Source organism: Salminus brasiliensis, chromosome 15, assembly GCF_030463535.1.
Source record: "Salminus brasiliensis chromosome 15, fSalBra1.hap2, whole genome shotgun sequence".
Taxonomy (NCBI): Eukaryota; Metazoa; Chordata; class Actinopteri; order Characiformes; family Bryconidae; genus Salminus; species Salminus brasiliensis.
Window position 1 is genome coordinate 12,252,380 of NC_132892.1, and position 15,045 is coordinate 12,267,424.

Here is a 15,045-nt window from a genome sequence, read left to right on the forward strand (position 1 = left end):
CAATCAAGGGTCTAGGGTCTGAGTGTTCGTGAACAGCTGTGATACAGGTAAGTGATCATTCAGTACATGTATTGACTTTTTTTTTTCTTTTGTCATACAGTTTCCCAGGATTCTATTACCGACTCCCTCTCTGAAGGTGGACTATCAAGGGTCTAGGGTCTGTCTGTTCGTGAACAGCTGTGATACAGGTAAGTGATCATTCAGTTTCTATACACGTTCTGACTTTTTTCTTTTTTGTCGTACAGTTTCCCAGGATTCCATTACTGACTCCCTCTCTGAAGGTGGACTATCAAGGGTCTAGGGTCTGACTGTTGGTAAAGAGCTGTGATACTGGTAAGTGATTATTCAGTATATATACTGACTTTTTTTTCTTTTTTCTTGTACAGTTTTGCAGGATCCTGTTACCGACTCCCTCTCTGAAGGTGGACTATCAAGGGTCTAGGGTCTGAGTGTTCGTGAACAGCTGTGATACAGGTAAGTGATCATTCAGTATATGTATTGACTTTTTTTTTTCTGTTTTGTCGTACAATTTCGCAGGATCCCATTACCGACTCCCTTTATGAAGGTGGACAATCAAGGGTCTAGGGTCTAACTTTTGGTAAACAGCTGTGATACTGGTAAGTGATTATTCAGTACATATACTGACTTTTTTTTCTTTTTTCTTGTACAGTTTCACAGGATCCTGTTACCGACTCCCTCTATGAAGGTGGACAATCAAGGGTCTAGGGTCTGACTGTTGGTAAACAGCTGTGATACTGGTAAGTGATTATTCAGTACATATACTAACTTTTTTTTTCTTTTTTGTTGTACAGTTTCTCAGGATCCCGTGACCGACTCCCTCTATGAAGGTGGACAATCAAGGGTCTAGGGTCTGAGTGTTCGTGAACAGCTGTGATACAGGTAAGTGATCATTCAGTACATGTATTGACTTTTTTTTTTCTTTTTTGTTGTACAGTTTCGCAGGATCCCATTACCGACTCCCTCTATGAAGGTGGACAATCAAGGGTCCAGGGTCTGACTGTTGGTAAACAGCTGTGATACTGGTAAGTGATTATTCAGTATATATACTAACTTTTTTTTCTTTTTTGTTGTACAGTTTCGCAGGATCCTGTTACCGACTCCCTCTATGAAGGTGGACAATCAAGGGTCTAGGGTCTGACTGTTGGTAAACAGCTGTGATACTGGTAAGTGATTATTCAGTACATATACTGACTTTTTTTTCTTTTTTGTCGTACAGTTTCCCAGGATTCTATTACCGACTCCCTTTCTGAAGGTGGACTATCAAGGGTCTAGGGTCTGACTGTTCGTGAACAGCTGTGATACAGGTAAGTGATCATTCAGTTTCTATACACGTATTGACTTTTTTTTTCTTTTTTGTCGTACAGTTTCCCAGGATTCTATTACCGACTCCCTTTCTGAAGGTGGACAATCAAGGGTCTAGGGTCTGACTGTTCGTAAACAGCTTTGATACAAGTAAGTGATTATTCAGTTTCTATACACGTATTGACTTTTTTTCTTTCTTGTTATACAATTTCGCAGGATCCCATTACCGACTCCCTCTATGAAGGTGGACAATCAGGGGGCTAGGGTCTGACTTTTGGTAAACAGCTGTGATACCGGTAAGTGATTATTCAGTACATATACTAACTTTTTCTTCTTTTTTGTTGTACAGTTTCGCAGGAGCCTGTTACCGACTCACTCTCTGAAGGTGGAAACGACTAACAAGGATTTTTCCATCTGCATCTCCATTCTCTACTATGACTGGCTGGCTGGTATTCTGTCCTTCTTCAACTGTGTGAGGCTGACTGTTCGTAAACAGCTGTTATACAGGTAAGTGATCATTCAGTTTCTATACCTGTATTGACTTTTTTTTTTCTTTTTTGTCATACAATTTCCCAGGATCCCGTGACCGACTCCCTCTCTGAAGGTGGACTAACCAAGGTCTTTATATCTGCATCTCCATTTACAACTGTGACTGGCTGGCTGCTATTCTGTCCATCTTCAACTGTGTGAGGCTGACTGTCCGTAAACAGCTGTTATACAGGTAAGTGATCATTCAGTTTCTATACACGTATTGACTTTTTTTTTCTTTATTGTCATACAGTTTCCCAGGATTCTATTACCGACTCCCTCTCTGAAGGTGGACTATCAAGGGTCTAGGGTCTGACTGTTCGTGAACAGCTGTGATACAGGTAAGTGATCATTCAGTTTCTATACACGTATTGACTTTTTTTTTTCTTTTTTGTCGTACAGTTTCCCAGGATCCCGTGAAGGTTGAAACGACTAACAAGGATTTCTCCATCTGCATCTCCATTCTCTACTATGACTGGCTGGCAGGTATTCTGTCCATCTTGAACTGTGTGAGTCTGACTGTTCGTAATAGCTTTGATACAGGTAAGTGATCATTCAGTTTCTATACATGTATTGACTTTTTTTTTCTTTTTTGTCGTACAGTTTCCTAGCATCCCGTCACCGACTCCCTCTCTGAAGGTGGAAACGACTAACAAGAGTCTATCCATTTTCTTCTCACTTCACAACTCTATATAGGTAAATACAGCTATATTCAGTCCATCTTCAGCTGTGTGAGGCTGAATGTTCGTAAACAGCTGTTATACAGGTAAGTGATTGTTCAGTTTCTATACATGTATTGACTTTTTTTTCTTTTTGTCGTACAGTTTCCCAGGATTCCATTATCAACTCCCTCTATGAAGGTGGACAATCAAGGGTCTAGGGTCTGACTGTTCGTAAACAGCTGTGATACAGGTAAGTGATCATTCAGTTTCTATACACGTTCTGACTTTTTTCTTTTTTGTCGTACAGTTTCCCAGGATTCCATTACCGACTCCCTCTCTGAAGGTGGACTATCAAGGGTCTAGGGTCTGACTGTTGGTAAAGAGCTGTGATACTGGTAAGTGATTATTCAGTATATATACTGACTTTTTTTTCTTTTTTCTTGTACAGTTTTGCAGGATCCTGTTACCGACTCCCTCTCTGAAGGTGGACTATCAAGGGTCTAGGGTCTGAGTGTTCGTGAATAGCTGTGATACTGGTAAGTGATTATTCAGTACATATACTAACTTTTTTTTTCTTTTTTGTTGTACAGTTTCGCAGGATCCCGTGACCGACTCCCTCTATGAAGGTGGACAATCAAGGGTCTAGGGTCTGACTGTTGGTAAACAGCTGTGATACTGGTAAGTGATTATTCAGTACATATACTGACTTTATTTTCTATTTTGTTGTACAGTTTCGCAGGATCCTGTTACCGACTCCCTCTCTGAAGGTGGACTATCAAGGGTCTAGGGTCTGAGTGTTCGTGAACAGCTGTGATACAGGTAAGTGATCATTCAGTACATATACTGACTTTTTTTTCTTTTTTGTCGTACAGTTTCCCTGGATTCCATTACTGACTCCCTCTCTGAAGGTGGACTATCAAGGGTCTAGGGTCTGAGTGTTCGTAAACAGCTTTGATACAAGTAAGTGATTATTCAGTTCATATACACGTATCCACTTTTTTTTCTTTTTTATCATACACTTTCCCAGGATTCTATTACCGACTCCCTCTCTGAAGGTGGACTATCAAGTGTCTAGGGTCTGACTGTTCGTGAACAGCTGTGATACAGGTAAGTGATTATTCAGTTTCTATACATGTATTGACTTTTTTTTCTTTTTTGTTGTACAGTTTCCCAGGATCCCGTGACCGACTCCCTCTCTGAAGGTGGACTAACCAAGGTCTTTACATCTGCATCTCCATTTACAACTTTGACTGGCTGGCTGGTATTCTGTCCATTTTCAACTGTGTGAGGCTGACTGTTCGTAAACAGCTGTGATACAGGTAAGTGATCATTCAGTTTCTATACATGTATTGACTTTTTTTTTCTTTTTTTGTCGTACAGTTTCCCAGGATCCCGTGACCGACTCCCTCTATGAAGGTGGACAATCAAGGGTCTAGGGTCTAACTGTTGGTAAACAGCTGTGATACTGGTAAGTGATTTTTCAGTTCATATACTGACTTTATTTTCTTTTTTGTCGTACAGTTTCGCAGGATCCTGTTACCGACTCCCTCTCTGAAGGTGGACAATCAAGGGTCTAGGGTCTAACTGTTGGTAAACAGCTGTGATACTGGTAAGTGATTATTCAGTACATATACTGACTTTTTTTTCTTTTTTCTTGTACAGTTTCGCAGGATCCTGTTACCGACTCCCTCTCTGAAGGTGGACTATCAAGGGTCTGAGTGTTCGTGAACAGCTGTGATACAGGTAAGTGATCATTCAGTACATGTATTGACTTTTTTTTTTCTTTTTTGTCGTACAGTTTCGCAGGATCCCATTACCGACTCCCTCTATGAAGGTGGACAATCAAGGGTCTAGGGTCTGAGTGTTCGTGAACAGCTGTGATACAGGTAAGTGATCATTCAGTACATGTATTGACTTTTTTTTTTCTTTTTTGTCGTACAGTTTCGCAGGATCCTGTTACCGACTCCCTCTCTGAAGGTGGACTAACCAAGGTCTTTACATCTGCATCTCCATTTACAACTGTGACTGGCTGGCTGGTATTCTGTCCAACTTCAACTGTGTGAGGCTGTTCGTAAACAGCTATGATACAGGTAAGTGATCATTCAGGACATGTATTTACTTTTTTTTGTTCTTTTTTGTTGTACAGTTTCCCAGGATCCCGTGACCGACTCCCTCTCAGAAGGTGGAAACAACTAACAAGGATTTTTCCATCTGCATCTCCATTCTCTACTATGACTGGCTGGCTGGTATTCTGTCCATCTTCAACTGTGTGAGGCTGACTGTTCGTAAATAGCTGTGATACTGGTAAGTGATCATTCAGTTTCTATACACGTATTGACTTTTTTTTCTTTTTTGTCATACAGTTTCCCAGGATTCTATTACCGACTCCCTCTCTGAAGGTGGACTTACCAAGGTCTTTATATCTGCATCTCCATTTACAACTGTGACTGGCTGGCTGGTATTCTGTCCATCTTCAACTGTGTGAGGCTGACTGTCCGTAAACAGCTGTTATACAGGTAAGTGATCATTCAGTTTCTATACACGTATTGACTTTTTTTTCTTTTTTGTCATACAGTTTCCTAGGATCCCGTGACCGACTCCCTCTCTGAAGGTGGAAACGACTAACAAGGATTTTTCCATCTGCATCTCCATTCTCTACTATGACTGGCTGGCTGGTATTCTGTCCATCTTCAACTGTGTGAGGCTGACTGTTCGCAAACAGCTTTGATACAGGTAAGTGATCATTCAGTTTCTATAGATGTATTGACTTTATTTTCTTTTTTGTCATACAGTTTCCCAGGATCCCATTACCGACTCCCTCTCTGAAGGTGGACAATCAAGGGTCTAGGGTCTGACTTTTGTTAAACAGTTGTGATACTGGTAAGTGATCATTCAGTACATGTATTGACTTTTTTTTTTTCATTTTTGTCACACAATTTCCCAGGATCCTGTGACCGACTCCCTCTCTGAAGATGGACTAACCAAGGTCTTTACATCTGCATCTCCATTTACAACTGTGACTGGCTGGCTTGTATTCTGTCCATCTTCAACTGTGTGAGGCTGACTGTCCGTAAACAGCTGTTATGCAGGTAAGTGATCATTCAGTTTCTATACACGTATTGACTTTTTTTTCCTTTTTTGTCGTACAGTTTCCCAGGATCCCGTGACCGACTCACTCTCTGAAGGTGGACAATCAAGGGTCTAGGGTCTGACTTTTGTTAAACAGTTGTGATACTGGTAAGTGATCATTCAGTACATGTATTGACTTTTTTTTTTCTTTTTTGTCGTACACTTTCCCAGGATCCCGTGACCGACTCCCTCTCTGAAGGTGGAAACGACTAACAAGGATTTCTCCATTCTCTACTATGACTGGCTGGCTGGTATTCTGTCCGTCTTCAACTGTGTGAGGCTGACTGTTCGTAAACAGCTGTTATACACGTAAGTGATTATTCAGTTTCTATACATGTATTGACTTTTTTTCTTTTTTGTCATACAGTTTCCCAGGATCCCGTGACCGACTCCCTCTCTGAAGGTGGAAACGAGTAACAAGGATTTTTCCATCTGCATCTCCATTCCCTACTATGACTGGCTGGCTGGTATTCTGTCCATCTTCAACTGTGTGAGGCTGACTGTTCGTAAATAGCTGTGATACAGGTAAGTGATCATTCAGTACATGTACTAACTAAGTTTCTTTTTTGTCATGCAATTTCCCAGGATCCCGTGACCGACTCCCTCTCTGAAGGTGGAAACGACTAACAAGGATTTCTCCATCTGCATCTCCATTCTCTACTATGACTGACTGGCTGGCAGGTATTCTGTCCATCTTGAACTGTGTGAGGCTGACTGTTCGTAAACAGCTGTTATACAGGTAAGTGATTATTCAGTTTCTATACATGTATTGACTTTTTTTCTTTTTTGTCGTACAGTTTCCCAGGATCTCGTGACCGACTACCTCTCTGAAGGTGGACTATCAAGGGTCTAGGGTCTGACTGTTCGTAAACAGCTGTGATACAGGTAAGTGATCATTCAGTACATGTATTTATTTATTTTTTCTTTTTTGTTGTACAGTTTCCCAGGATCCCGTGACTGACTCCCTCTCTGAAGGTGGAAACGACTAACAAGGATTTCTCCATTCTCTACTATGACTGGCTGGCTGGTATTCTGTCCGTCTTCAACTGTGTGAGGCTGACTGTTCGTAAATTGCTGTGATACAGGTAAGTGATCATTCTGTACATGTACTAACTAAGTTTCTTTTTTGTCATGCAATTTCCCAGGATCCCGTGACCGACTCCCTCTCTGAAGGTGGAAACGACTAACAAGGATTTTTCCATCTGCATCTCCATTTACAACTGTGACTGGCTGGCTGGTATTCTGTCCATAATCAACTGTGTGAGGCTGACTGTCCGTAAACAGCTGTTATACAGGTAAGTGATTATTCAGTTTCTATACACGTATTGACTTTTTTTTTTCTTTTTTGTCGTACAGTTTCCCAGGATTCTATTACCGACTCCCTCTCTGAAGGTGGGCTATCAAGGGTCTAGGGTCTGACTGTTCGTGAACAGCATTGATACAGGTAAGTGATTATTCAGTTTCTATACATGTTTTGACTTTTTTTTCTTTTTTGTTGTAGTTTCCCAGGATCCCGTGACCGACTCCCTCTCTGAAGGTGGACTAAGAAGGGTCTTTTCGTCTGCATTTCCAGGGGGGGGGGTCACAGCAAAAACTTTTTAGAAGGGTTACAGTAGGACTGGGTAGGCAAAAGCAGCCAAACACAAATGCACCAGCAGACAGCAGGGGGCAGCTCAACACATGGGGAAGAGAGAAGAAATGAAAGAAAAACTAAAAATAATGAAGAAAAGGTTTAGGTTTATATATGAATTTGAACAGTATTGTAACACCGCTGTTTCTTACAGAGTGGGATTGGACTTTGCTAAAAAAAAAAAAAAAAAAAAAAAAAACAAGTAAAAAAGCCAGCACAGTTCACAGAACAGCTCATGATCCAAAACAGACCACATCCTCTGTAAAACACGACGGAGGCACTGTGATGGCTTGAGCATGCATGGCTGCCAGTGGCACTGGATCACTAAAGCTTATTGATGATGTGACACAGGACAGAAGCAGCCGGATGAGTTCTGAGGTATTCAGAGACATACAATGTGCTCAAATGCAGCCAAACTGACTGGTCAGCGTTTCATAATACAGATGGACAATGACCCAAAACATAAAGTCAAAACAACCCAGGAGTTTATTAAAGCAAAGAAGTGGAATATTCTTGAATGGCCAAGTCAGTCACCTTATCTCAACCCAACTGAGCACGCATTTCACTTGTTAACGACTAAACTTCAGACAGAAAGGCCCACAAACACACAGCAACTGGAAACCGCTGCAGTAATGGCCTGACAGATCATTAAAAAGGAGGAGAAACAGCATCTGGTGATATCCATGAGTTCAAGACTTCAGGTGTAGCAGACTGAGGGGAAAAAAACTTAAATTATTTTCAGTAAAAAGAAATAGGGCCCCTTTAATATTTTTATTTTATTTTTCTTTATTTCATTTGTTTGGATTACATTTAGGCTGGTTTAAACCTTAGTATAATTATCATTCTACTGTTATTAGTTTGGACTAAGGCTAATAGGTCATTTTCGTTTCTCCCAGTAGAGGCGCTCTTAGGCATCAGTGGTAAAGGACCTCCAGCCTCTGGCTCGGTTAGTGGTTCAGAATAAAGCTTTTGCCACAGGCTGATGACTCATTAACCTGTGTGCTGGTTTCTTCCTCGTCATGTAGAGGAATGGAAATGTCCCTACATACATTTTAGTGGTGAATCTATACTCTGATATGTTGATGAAGCCTTGTGCCATGTCTTAGTCCAAGTTAAATGTGTTTTGGTTAAGTTATATCGAGTGAATGAGAAGATGGAAAATATGTTAGCCATTTAGCTTAGCATAGGGGCATGTTCTAATCTGAGAATCCCACTCTTAGTACTTTTATATGTTCTGTAATCCAGTGTTTTTACTAAAAAGTCTAAAACATTTGATACAACACAAGTTTAAGAGTTTAAATAAGTGTTTTTCCATTATTTTGAGCTTCTTTAACAGCAGCATTTTCTCTCTATCTTAAGCAGTAGCTCAGCTGCAGAGCTTAGCTGCTCTGGTACAGTCAGAGGTGCAGTGGAGTTCTTTGGACTGTGTGTTTTGTGTTCAATTCTGTTCAAGTGTTTGTGTCTAGTATTATATATGTCAGCCACAAAATCTAAAAGGAGCTTTATATTGGAAAGCTGGTTTATTTTCTATAAATATGTTATGATAAAATAACCATTATGCTCAATTTATCTTACCTCAGCCAAACATCAGTGAAGACGTTACTAATCCACTCAGCCAACATGTAGATAAAGAGTACATGTACATAACATTTTTAACATGTTTAAACATCTGGACATTTGATCTTCATTTGAGTATTGAGAGATGGAGGTAATGTAACTCATAAAACTGAAGAAATATCTTTAAAAAACATTTCTAAAATGTAATTAATAGAAATGCAATTTCCCTGACAAGTTAGGACTCCTCCACATTTATTACTACTTAAAATTACTAAAATCAGCTAAATCAAGAGCAGCGCATCAGCTATAGATGATTAGAGCACGGTTAGAGAGGATTCTGGAGAAGCCTGTCTTATTTAAACCTCAGACATTTAGTTTGGTTTGCTTACAAGTAGAATCCTATTTAAATAAAGATGATTTCATGAAGGTACTTTTCACAGAGTCAAGTCCAACTGACTGTAGGACATGGGTCATCCTGTTGTTTCACATGTCCAAATGATAATTCATCATAGAAAGCTGTACAGTTAGAGAGTCTAAATGAACCAGTTGTGAACAGCTTGTGGCCACTTACAACAACAAGATTTTCTGATAACTCTCAGGATAACTTTCTGTCCTACTTTTTATTAATTTCCTCATAAACAGTTTGAATTTACCAAGTGAAATAAACACATAAGACTTCCCAGCAGAGCATGTTTATTTTACAAGATTCTGTGCTGTAAGAAAGTGTTTACCCTAATTATCCCTATCTTTGCATATTTGTCACAATAATTGAGATTCAAATGTATTTGTGTAGGGCTTTGTAGAAATCCGGGTCCGAGCCTCTTTTGAGCAAGCCAACGGTGACAGTGGCAAGGAAAAGCTCCCTCAGAGCTTGAGGAAGAAACCTTGAGAGGAACCAAGACTCAAAAGAGGAACCCATCCTCCACTGGTCGACACCGGCTAGCACAACACAAATACAAGACTGAGTCAGGTAACTGGAAAGGATGACCAAGCTGAGGGTTTTACTGCCGGTCTGCCTGCAGCTGAAGATGATGATGCGGGTCAACCAACTGCTGAAGACATCCCCATAGGCCCACCAACCAAGGCTCTGCCCAGTGCTCTGAAGAGTTCTGGAACATTGGGGTCTTCCCTCAAGTCTTCCCAGTGCTCAACTGCGTCAAGGATGACTGAGGCTTTCCCCTCAGGCTCCTTCCAGGTGAATCAAGGTCTGCTTCCAAGGGTCGGAATGGTGCTCAGGAGAGCACTCGCTCACTCGCTCACTCGCCTTGCCCAGGGGGAACATAGTAGCATTGGCCCATGGCTTTGACCAGTTCTAAAAGAAGCACTAGCTAGCTTACCCCTTCTCCCCAGGCTCATCACAGAGCTCAGGACCTCTGGCCAGAACTCAAGAGAGCAAAGGAACTTCCAACGCTTCAACCAGATTTAGGAGGAGCACTGTCTAGCTGACTCCCCTTCTCCAGGCTCCTCTCAGCACTCAACAAAGCTTTGGAGCATCAGGGCCTGCTTCAAGTGCTCTGATCAGTGCTGAAAGGAGACCTGGTCGACTGACTGCATTTGCCCAAGTTCCTCTCAAGCTCCACACAGGATGATGGGGTCTGCTTCCAAGGTTTTGGCTGGTGATCAGTACAGCACTCCCTTATGGAGGCCTGTCCCCCAAGCTCTGCCCAGCACTCTGGAAAACATTGAAGCATTGAGGCCTGCTTGAAAGGCTCCGACCAGTACTGAGCAGAGCAATGGTTAGTTGACACTATTTCTCCAGGTTCCTACCAGAATTCCGGGGCATCGGGGGCAAAAAGGACTTCCTCCCAGGCTCCGCCCAGCATTCAAAAGAGCGTTGGAGCATCGGTGCCTGCTTCCATGGCTCTGATCAGTACTAAGCGGAGCACTGGTTGGCTAATTCTCTATGCCCAGGCTCCACCCAGTGCTCAGCTGCACATGGGGTAATGGAGGCTTCACCCCAGGCTCTGCCCAGCACTCACAAGAATGCTGGGGAACCAGGGTCTGCTTCCAAGGTCCTGACCGGTGCTCAGGAGAGCACTCGCTCATCAAGGACTATCCCCACGCTCTGCCTAGCACTACATCTGACGTCCTGTCCAGTGATCTGGAGAGCCCTCGAGTGCAAGGGCCTTTACTCAGAAGATTTGAAACCATTATGAGACAAATATGGATCTAGAAAGTTTGAATCTAGACATTTTTACAGCACAAAAGCTGATTGGCTGAATCACCCGTGTAAAGGGGTAACGCAGGGCTCTGCGGATGGCTGCCATCATCCTGGACAGAAACTTCTGAATTCTCTTGGAAAGCATCTCCAACACAGGTGATTCTCCAGCTGCAAAAGACAAAATGAGTTAGAAAATCAGCAACTCACAAAACTGTTTTCTTACTGTACTAAACAAACTGTATTCTACTTTACAAACAATAAAAAGTGAAATTGAGACACACTTGATCAGCAGGCAGTAAGAAACACTATAAGGGGGTCTAGCATTGAGATTAACTGTGTGTTCTGTTTGCTGTACTCACATTCCAGATGATTTCCAGATGTGCTGGGCTGATGATCTTCAGACAGGCCAGTGGGACACACTTTCTTCTGATGAGTAAACATTTAACAAACAAAACAAAAGTCAAGATCTCATCAAACACAGACATATAAAAGAGCTCAAGCTAAACGATCTGTCTTATTATTAACACAATAATTCATAGTTTAACAAATCATATGACGTGTTTATCATTGATCTACTAAAGCAGAAGCTCCCTTACCTTTCGTCCAAACCTGAAGAGAGTTTTTTTTTTTTAGGTCGAATGAAATGAAAAAATCTCCTCTTTTTCTTCGCCACAGGAACTGGATCTGTGGGACAGTTGTCTTCTAGAGGGTCAGGCCAGGACGTGATGGGATCTTCCTCTTCTTGGGAGATGCTGTTTTTCTCCACAGTGTCCATCACCACATCACTTTCATCACTGCTTAGTGATGAGCATTCTGCGAACAAAACCCTCACGTCCAAAACAACCTTTTCATCCTCAAGGTCAGTTTGCTGGTAGTTTTTGGGCAGAGGAACCACCTCCTTTTTTTCAGGGGCTGCAGACTGATCCAACAGACAGGCCCGGGCCGCTTTAACGGATCTCTGTAGTAGTTCACGGATGATGTCCCTAGTTGATGTCTCAAAGGGAAGTTTCATTAAGTCGATGAGAACCCCTGACTCAGCCATTGTCATTAGCATTTCCAGGTCCTCATCAGTGGCAAGGCTGCTGGGCACGTAGATGCTCTCCATTTCTGATTCTCCAGTACTGTCCAGAAGTACTTCTGGTATTACTGCCCTAGGGGACTTCGTCTGGAGCTCCTCAACGGACAGCTGAACTGTCTCCTTGTCTTGCACAGCAAGACTTTCATTAGATGCTGAGGCCTTGTTTTCCATCCCTTCTTCAGCAGATATGATCAGATCGCTAGTTGTCGTCCATGATAACTATCAAGTTTAATGATGGACAGAATTAAATATGTAAATATAATCATGAGACCTCAAAGCTCATTATTAATTGTGGTCAGTCTATCAATCATCTGTTAGACTAAATATTAATACAATTATTTTGGCATATTAATAATAATTAAGAGAATAGAGAGGGTGAGACTGGGAGGAGTAGAGGGTCCTAATGAGCTTCTGTTTGAACTGTCTGAACTATTTAAGTGCATTGTGCACAACCTGCACAAATAAGTTAACAATTCAGCTCAAAGCACTGCTTCTTAAATCACAATACTGCTTATGAAATCAAATGGGTCAAATGAAGAGCTTGTTTGAGACATAATGAGATAAAACAGTAAATAGTCACAGAAAAAACAGTTCATATAAGATGTTGTGTAAAAAATGACTAATGAGGTTATTTAGGTGTTAAGTTCATACTAATGTGGCTTTACAGGGCTTCTCTGTTCTGTAGTTAGTGTTTCTATAGTTTCTCACTTCAGAAATGGGACAGGTTGTGTGAACTCGGCTCTTCTGCAAAGCATACTGTGGATTATTCTAGTTACAATATTCAAAAAGAAGTGTATTCTTTACAGTGTGCTTTGCAGAAGAGCCGTGTTCACTCACCTTTTTTAATACTACTGTGAGGGACGATGTACCTAAATGTTTCACTCACCTGTACACCTGTGTAATGTGACATGATAAAAGTGATTTGATTTTTTTTTTTTGGTGGCTCAAGGGGTTGTTAGAAGAGATGTCCACAAGGGGGTGCTATAGCGCCATTATTCCTGGTAACTCTGCTGGTGACAGTACCAACCCAAAAGAAAGAGATCTGTAAAGAATAGAAATACAGCTGGTAGACTTTCTCTATAGTTTCTCTCAGCCTTCTTCTAAGTACACCGTACACACCTACATGTGAAATCTTAAAAGACATGATGTTCTAAAAAATGTTTTATTCATTTGTTTATTTATGATATTAATTAACAACTAAAATTAGCATACACATTTTAGACTGCATGCTTTATGAATCGTCTGCTAAGAAATAGAGAGCCTGTTGCAGAGGTGGGTGGTCACTAGTTACCTTTACACATGATAATAGGAGGATGAGAATGGGAGTCTAGTTTTCCTGTCAGTTTAGTCATGAACTCCATTTTTGAGTGTAATGTTGTCATGTTATGTTGGTGAGCATCTGCATGGCTCTGTGATGGATCACGTGTCTAATTTAAGAGCTTTTTTAGACCAAAGTAAACGCAATCAACCATAACAGACACTGATTGTATCTAAAGTTCCAGTGCAGCTTTACAAGTTATTCAGTATTAAAGTATTTTATTTTAATTCACTAATTTTCTACATCTGTCACACTGCCAATAAAACGTGAAGCTCTGGAGCAGCCGCACAGTGACCCAAGGTCGCCGGGATAGAGGGGTATTAGCCCCCCAGCACTGGCTTGAGGAGCAGTTGAACTGTGTTCTCGGAGTGATGGAGCTCCATCCAGTGCCTTGGGCTGAGTTGGAGTGCATAGACTCATCGTCCAGCATCAGTGCATTAGGAATTGCTACGTGAACCAGACCTTACAACCGCGACTTTTCCTGTGCCTGTGTCCACAGAAGGAGATTTCACTGGGCATCCGTTTGAAATACAGGTGCAGAACAAGTGCTTAAACAATGATGCACCACTGATAGCTAGAACTGCGGCTGTCTCTCCAGATCTGCTGAACGATATTAGGGTCCAGAATGACTTCCCCGCCCCTCTTCAGACAACCAATGGGCCTCTTGCACACTCATGCCCTGGGGATTCAGCAATGTATGTAGTGGGTATATATTAATGGGTGCATGTCAGAGTTCAGCCAGTTCAGAGTGTGAGGGGGAGAAGAGTGTTTGTCAGTCTGGCTGTCCTGGACTTCACATTCCTGTAGCGTCGGCCTGATGGTAGCAGCGTGAAGAGGCTGCGTTGAGGGTGTGTACTGTCCCTGATAATGCTGTGGGCCCTGCTGATGACCCTGGTCCTGTAGTTGTCCTGCTTTACTGTGATTGTAGTGTACTGTAGATGTAGTGTTTCTGTACTGTAAAACAGCATGTTTATGACAATTAACTGTACTGTAAGTATGTGTAAATGTGTGTACTACAAATTAGTACATTAAATAACAATAATCTATTGTGAATTACTGTTCTGTAAAGTTACCATATGTTTATAATAGTTAAGTGTACTGATTATATTTTAGTGTACAATAAATGTAGTGTACTGTAGTTTTACTGTAATGTAGTATACTGTATATTTATTACAATTAACTGCTGAATTCATTCAATTCATAAATTCATTCAATTCATTAAATGAATCCAGTTTTACGTACAACAGAATGAACTTAGTGGACGAAATAAGTATTTAATCCCCCACTGATTTTGAAAGTTTGTACTCTAACAAATAATTAAACAGTCTATGCTATCTTTATTTTAACAGTGAGAGAAAAAATTAATTGAATTGAATTAATATTTAAATAAAAAATAATTTGCATTTCATTGAGGGAACTAAGTATTTGATCCCCTAAAAACCATGACTAATATTGGCTACCACAGACCACTGACACATCCTACTCTCAGTGAAGTCGTTACCTGCATGAGAGACACCTGTCCCAAATTGTCACCTGTGTAAAAGGCCACCTGCCAAGAGACTCTGTGACACTCCAACATCTCCACCATGGGCAAGACTAAAGAGCTGTCTAAAGATGGCAGGGACAAAATTGTTGAGCTACACAAGGCTGGAATGGGCT